The sequence below is a fragment of the Apteryx rowi genome, unplaced genomic scaffold, assembly GCF_003343035.1.
Source record: "Apteryx rowi isolate R43461 unplaced genomic scaffold, aptRow1 scaffold_577, whole genome shotgun sequence".
Taxonomy (NCBI): domain Eukaryota; kingdom Metazoa; phylum Chordata; class Aves; order Apterygiformes; family Apterygidae; genus Apteryx; species Apteryx rowi.
The window spans coordinates 355,350-362,103 of NW_020450846.1; positions in this window are offsets into that span (position 1 = coordinate 355,350).

Below are 6,754 nucleotides of genomic sequence, written 5' to 3' on the forward strand. Positions count from 1 at the left end.
AGCTCTGGGAATCTCCGCTTCATCCATGTGTGGTCTGTGGTGCATTTTTCCATCGTGAGCTTGATACCAGGAGGACTAAAATACCTAAGCAATGCCTGTCCCGGCGGCGCCTGTTTTCCTTGTGCTTAATATGTTGGACAGGTTGGAGAGTGCGAATTCAGGTGGCTGCTGCTGACCCATTTCTGTGCCTGCAGCTGATTAACATCAGACAGCAGGGAATGGAGGGACTTTAGAGAAACTGGTTCATGCAAAAGGTAATAAACATGTGGAATAAGTTACCGGCAAGTGCAATTGAAGCAAAAAGCATCAATGAGGTCGAGAGACACCTTGCTTTTTCTCCATTTCCCCCCCCCCCCAAAGAAGGAGAGGATAGGCAGGGTCTAGCAGGGGGAAGAAAAGAGAGCAGGAAGGTGGGATTAAGACCACTCGGGGCTAGCTGCACCCTTCCTGTTCTTATCAGCACGGGGAATTAGGACATTAGTTGTAGGACAAGCTGCGGCAGAAGCCTGTTCAGGGCACAAAGCAAAGAGTTCCCCTTGATAGCACGATTCCCCGAGTGAGCGTAAGAGAGTGCAACCCTTTCATGGAGCATGGGCTGGCTTAAGGGCTCAGATTTGTTCCTTTATCAGCTTTGCGCAGTCCTGCGTTTTTACCTGCCTGGTTCACTGGGAGTTTATTCTTTTAACTAAAGCTGCAGACAAACGGGTCTCTCAAGTCCTGGGCTTTTGGTAAGTCAAAAGCTTCAAATCTCCCAAGCCTGTACTAAGAGGCGTAAGAATATGTATTTTCACTTGGCTTTTAACCCAAACAAGGCCAATACACATCTCCGTTGATAGAGGTGCAGCTGCTCCCGGGAGCCAAAGGGCACCTTGCGATAGGGATGCTGGAAACGCAGATCTGCATCCAGCTGGTCCTGGCTCGGCTACACTTGTTGCAAACAGCTGACCAAAAACTTTGGGAAAGGGACTGTCCCAGGCACCCTGGGAGAGCCTGGTCCTCAGCGGTGCTCTCTTCCTGGTTCCAGCATGTTGGGTTTGACGCTGTACTGGAGATTTATATATAAAATACTGCATTCTTGGGGCACGCCTGCCGAAATTGCCTCCATGGGCACCAAGGTGCGTCTGAGAGCTTTACCACCCCCAGAAGAGGTCCAGCCTAGCTTTGCTTAGCCCACGAGATCTCGTAACGCTGCGAAACAAGGGATTTCAGTTCATGACGCAGTTGAAGCCCCTTGGTTATTAGTGATGTGTTCTGCAGGACCGTGCCTAGCGCAGGAAATGTCTCGTGCTGTCTAAAGCCACATTCTTCTCTAACCTGCAGTATCGTTTGCTTCACCACAAAGGTATGGCTTAAATTCGCTCCTGCTGTAGGTTCACCGGACACCTGATTGCCTAGCATCTTTCCAGCACTGGGCTTTTAACTAAGAGTATATCTGTACTGTAGATGACACCTTATTGGAGAAATATCTGGAACTCAACTGCGTTCCTTCAAAGCTGTCGTCTGGCTGCAGAAGGAGGGAGCGCAACGAGGCCTGAAAACGGGGCTCGGAAAATGAGACACGGTGCAGGTCTTGCCGTGGCTGGAGTTGCTGGGGGCTTGAGAAGGTTTGGGCCTGATTTGTTCCCCAGTCACATTCAACAGGCGGTTTCATTCAAAGAGGGGATCCTTCTTCCCTGGCAGCAACCATTTACTGTCGCTTTTAAACAACTCTGGCAACGGTGCTTTGTAGCCCGTGTGCTGCGGCCCCGAGAGATGGTTAGAGAAGAGCCAAAAGCATGAGAATTATTATTTTTATTATTATTATTAAAATTGCAAAGTAATTAATTATAATTCTAAAGATACAACTTAAGAAGGGGAAACACAGCAATTAGACTGATTTAGTGCTGGCAGCAGTTCATCTCCTCCAGAGCAGGGGTGCTAATGCGTCTGTAATTCCTGGCTGCAAGTGTTTAACTTCAGGAAAAAGCTAACTGCCTTAAATTGTGGGCGTCAACTCCATCCTCCCCGAGTAAGGAAGGGGTATTCGCATTCGCAGGCTGTGAAAGCAGTAGCTTTTTGCTCCAGAGTTAGAGTTGCTGCTAGTGAAATCAAAGGGTAGCTCTTGGGTCCCGGCTTGCTAGGAGAGCACATGAAGAAAAATGAGCCCAAAGGAGGGATTTTTATCCAAAAAAAGTCTAAGGTGCACCAAGCTCGCCTGAGCCCTTGCAGGTTATAGAACAGAAGGGATTTGCACAGATTTGGGGTTGAACTCAAGTGCATCTCTTCCGCTGTGTTCAAGCGAAGGATGCTCCGTCCCTAGGAAGACTCCTAGGGAAAGAGGCGAGCTGGAAGCCAAGCCACGAGAACATTCCTGCCTCTGAGCCGAGGTCTCGCCTACCTTCTTGAAAGCCTCCCTGCGCCTTTAAGGCTGGCCCCAGCTGGGTTTGCTGCCGTACTGAAGAGGATACGAAATTAAGTTATGTGAGGCTCCTGCAGCTGAACCAGATGCGACTAAAACCAGCCTCTTTATGTATTCATGAGCTGTGTGGAAGAGAAATAAAAGGATTCATTACCACGCAAACTGTTACTAATGACATGTACCTGGTGCCGAGCACCTCTGGAAATCTAATGCGACACACTAGAGGAGAAAATGTATTCGCTTTTCAGAGGCCGGGGCCGAATGGAAAATTTCCCCTTCTTGGCCCTTCCTCATTCTGCATTCACTAAAAGCAACATTTACAATTCTTCTGCCATTATGTCCTACCAGGGCCTCTGCGCTTTCTGTCACGACCTTGATATTAGCTGAAAATTGGAAATTCGCTGGCATAGCGGAGGCGGGGAGGGGTGCGAAGCAACTTGCTTTGCCTCCCGGTTTGCCATGCACGAAAGAAAGAAAGAAAAAGAAAGAAAAAGAACAAAATCACCCTGGTGTGGAGCACGATTGTATCTCAGCCATGAGGCTTTCTCGCACTTTTGAATTGGGCACCCGTACAGCAGGAAGGGGCCTTGCTGCCATAAGGCAAGTGCTTTGGCACTGTCTTTGCCGGTGACTTTTGACCATCCAGTGGTTTGGATCTCGTTTAATGGAAGAGAGACGCTTTCTTTGCGCGTTGGCTTTTCAGGAAAATGCTTTGGAAGGAGCTGGCCTTCCCTTGTATGCTTGCATTTTCGGCACCCTCCGTCCCTCCTCCCCAGCCCTGGGTATCCGTGCCGCCGCACCCCCTTTTCTCCCTTCTGCATTTCTGGGCCGGCCTTCGCTCCCTCCCTTCCTCTCTAAGCAGCCCCGTCACTTGTCAGGTTGCTTCGTATCCACTTCATTAGCCCCCGTTCCCTTGTTTACCGAGGGGTGTTTGTATTAGTTGGAGAGCTTTCTAATTTAATCAAGGTTGGAGACACAATCCCAGGCCTTGTTTGCCCAGCATGCCGGCCCTGCTTTCTGATTAATTCACAGGACGTCAGATGTGCTGTTCTGCTTTGTTTGTCATTTCTTCCCGTTGCAGCCGATTCCATAGGCCGTACACCAGGTGCCCAGAGCTGTGAAGGCACCCAAACACCAGCGCTCTGCTCAGGATGGAGAGACCCAGCTACACCCAAACGCACAGGGACGGGGCGGCTCGATGGTCTCATTTCTCAGTTCCTTTAGACTAATGTGCGTTGTCTAAGGGAGTCATGCTAAGGGGGGAACTGGTGTAAAAGAGGGGGATGTTGGACCCCAAGCGCCTCCCAAGGAGCAAACTTGCCTGAAGTTCCTGCTGCTTCCATGGGAGCTAACTCCTCTGGCAGTGTCCCTCTGTGCCAGGGAGCTCATTCCAGAATGGACAACTGAGTATTATATCAAATGTGGGCAACCAAGACGCAGCTGGAGAAAGCCACGGCTGGCCTGAGCTAGTGCTGACCATAGCCCTACTTCGAGTGGGAGGCTGGACTAGAAACCTTCAGAGGTCCCTTCCAACCAAAATTTCATTAACCATCATATTCCTCCGCTGGGGTTCAACACAAATGTTTGCTCTGATAGTCACTGTAAGTCATGAGTTTCTAATGCAACCGCTCTTGTCCATGGGAAGAAACGCTGACAGCAAGAGAAAGGGCCACCTCCCTCATTGAGGAGGCCTCTGGGAAAACCATCCCTTCCCCTGATCCGCTGACAGTAAGTACGTATAAAACACCTCCGCATCGCGGTCCTTAGGCACCACGCAGTTTTAGAAGTGTCGCATTTTGCGAAGATGCTGTGTCACGCATGCCTTGGTCTCCTGTAAGAAAGGCTGTCCTGCAGCGAATGATGTGAGAGGTAGAATAGCAATGGGAGCGAAAGGGGAAAGTGCTGCTAGAATTGCTTGAGAAATAACAAATTTCCAGAGCTGAGGAGTTAGTCGTCTCTTCACTTCTGTTTCCCTTTGGAGACCATGTTGGACTTGCCCTTCTCTGCCTTTCCGTGCCCAGGTCTAGAGGAAGTCCGTGTAAAAAAGCATCTGCTTATCTCAACAGCAGAAGTAGCAGGATCGTAGCAATACTGCCCTCCTCTGCTTTTGGCTTTAGTAGGCTGAAACCCAGCTGAGAAAGAGAGCGAGTGGTTTCTGCCTGGTCAACCTGGCGTTGCCGCAGGCTTACCACATGGCCTCAGCCAACCTGGTTGGTAGCTTTTCACATCCATTTTCTTGCATACAAAGTAGAAAAGACAGGCATTTACCTGCTCAGCTCACAGGGCTGGGGTAAGGAATCATGAACCTTGATGCTCCGTAGCAAGTAACGGGAGCGTTGGGGCCATTCCTTTCAGAAGAGATGGGCTCCGTGGGAACGAGACCCCTTTGCGGCATTTTTGGCATCAATGAGCCTTCCTCTGAAACCGCACAAGAAGCCCAGACTCTAGAGGATGGATCCTGTGTGTTCTCAGCTGTCCTCAAAACCTTTGAGACCCATCAGAGACGCCTCACCGCAGCCCGCTGCGTGCTCACGCTTTTTGCCTCCCAAACCACCCACCCCGTGCTCTCCCCCTGTGCCCAAGGGACGTGTAAGACTTCTTCTGAAGTTCTTGTGCCACCCACAAGCAGGGGCCGCGCTTCGGGTAATCGGCTGCCGCTTCCATCGCTGCGGCTGCTCCAGTGTAAATTCAATTAGCTGGCATGTGTGAAGAGGAACATAAACCTTCTCCAAATCACCTCTCCCAAGTGGAGCTCGGGCCGCTGGCCTTCACAGCTTCCTGCCACATTTTTCACACCTCCTTAGCAGCGAAGCTGCGAGGGGAGGAGGGGAAGGGAGGGGATAAATTGGGTCAGTTGGGTTTTTTGTATGTTGAACACGTCAAAAGCGTGAGCAGGTTCCTCCTTTCCAGGGTGATTCAATGCCACTCCGCTCCCTCGCTGTTGCCCCCTTGTCCCCTCTTTGCCCACCCCCAGCATCCAGGACCAGCCAAAGAGCGCAGCAGGATGGGGAGAGGACAGGGAATGTGTGGAAGAAGTTAATAAATAAATAACTTGTGTCAGGGCTGGAAGAGAGAGCTGGCGAGAGCATCGCCGCTCCGATCCCTGTAGCATTTCACAGCTGTTAAAAGCTGCCTCCTCTTATTGCAGTGATTAGGCCCAAATTAATGAAAGTCTTTCAGCCATCAGCCTTCATTACCGCCGTCAGGTTTCAGGATGGCTCGGGGTCCTGCTGTCTCGCAGAAGGTGAAGGGCTGGGCCCGGAGGAGCTCGCAGCCTGGCCCTTCTCTCTTGCAGGCCACCTTTATCGTTCATTTTGCTATTTTAAGGGGGGGGGGGGATGCATTCCCAAAGCCCCCAGCATTAGGGGTTCACTTTGAGTATGGTGGGTTTTTCTGCGTGCGCCGTGCACCAGAGTTTTGGGCATTTCCAGAGGAGAGCAAGTGCCAGAAGGCGTCTCCTGTCAGGAAAGGTGTGTTTGCTGGGGAAAGCGCTGCCATGCATGAAGCCACATCTCCGAGTGACGTCTCAGAGCTGCCTCGTGTCCCCACCGGCAGCAGACTGCCTCACTGGGAGCAGGTCTGGCCCTACCCAGGATCGAGACCCATCTATCCTCCCCTCCTCCTAAGATATCTCCCTGGCACCCGTCCGGCCATGGCGAGGAGGGGAAGAGAAGGAAATGTTACAGTAAATCCTTTTGGAGTCTCAGTGCCAGGACCGCACTGCACCCTGCCAGCTGGGGCTGTCGGAAAGAGGCCAGCGGTTCAGATTCCTCCCAGCAGCCAGATGCGCCTTTCCCATGCACGGGGAGCTGAGATCAACATGGAGCCCTTTGCCAGCAGCGGGGGGGACTTCCTCTGGCCAAAGGGCACGTGGGAGCGAGGCAGGGTGGAACGAAAGCCTTGCAAAAAACGATACCACCGCTACTTCCCTGCCCACAGCAGTTCAGCCAGGAATAACGCGGGAGGTAGCCGGTGAGAGGTGAGAGAAGGAGACTTCAGGCTGCACTTGAGTGTTTTGGAAGAACTAGCATCCTCACTTTAGAGGAGAGGTTACAAGTTTTCATTTTCCCCAAATTCACAAATTCTGAAACTCATTCAATTGCATTGGGAAGGGGAGAGAACAGGGAGCAGCTTCACTGAAATATCTAYGAACCTCTCAAGCACGTTTTTGGGGCCAAACTTCAAGTAAATTTGGGTTGAATGCCAGCTGGCAAGTGGAGACAGAGGCCAGCACTCAGTTCTCTAAGAAGTTTAGGTTTTGTCTTAAAGTTTAGATGTGCTGGCCCTCTTCCTGCCCCATGGTGAAAGTGCCACCAAATTTTCTGATCATATTGGGTCACAATTCTTGGATAAGGG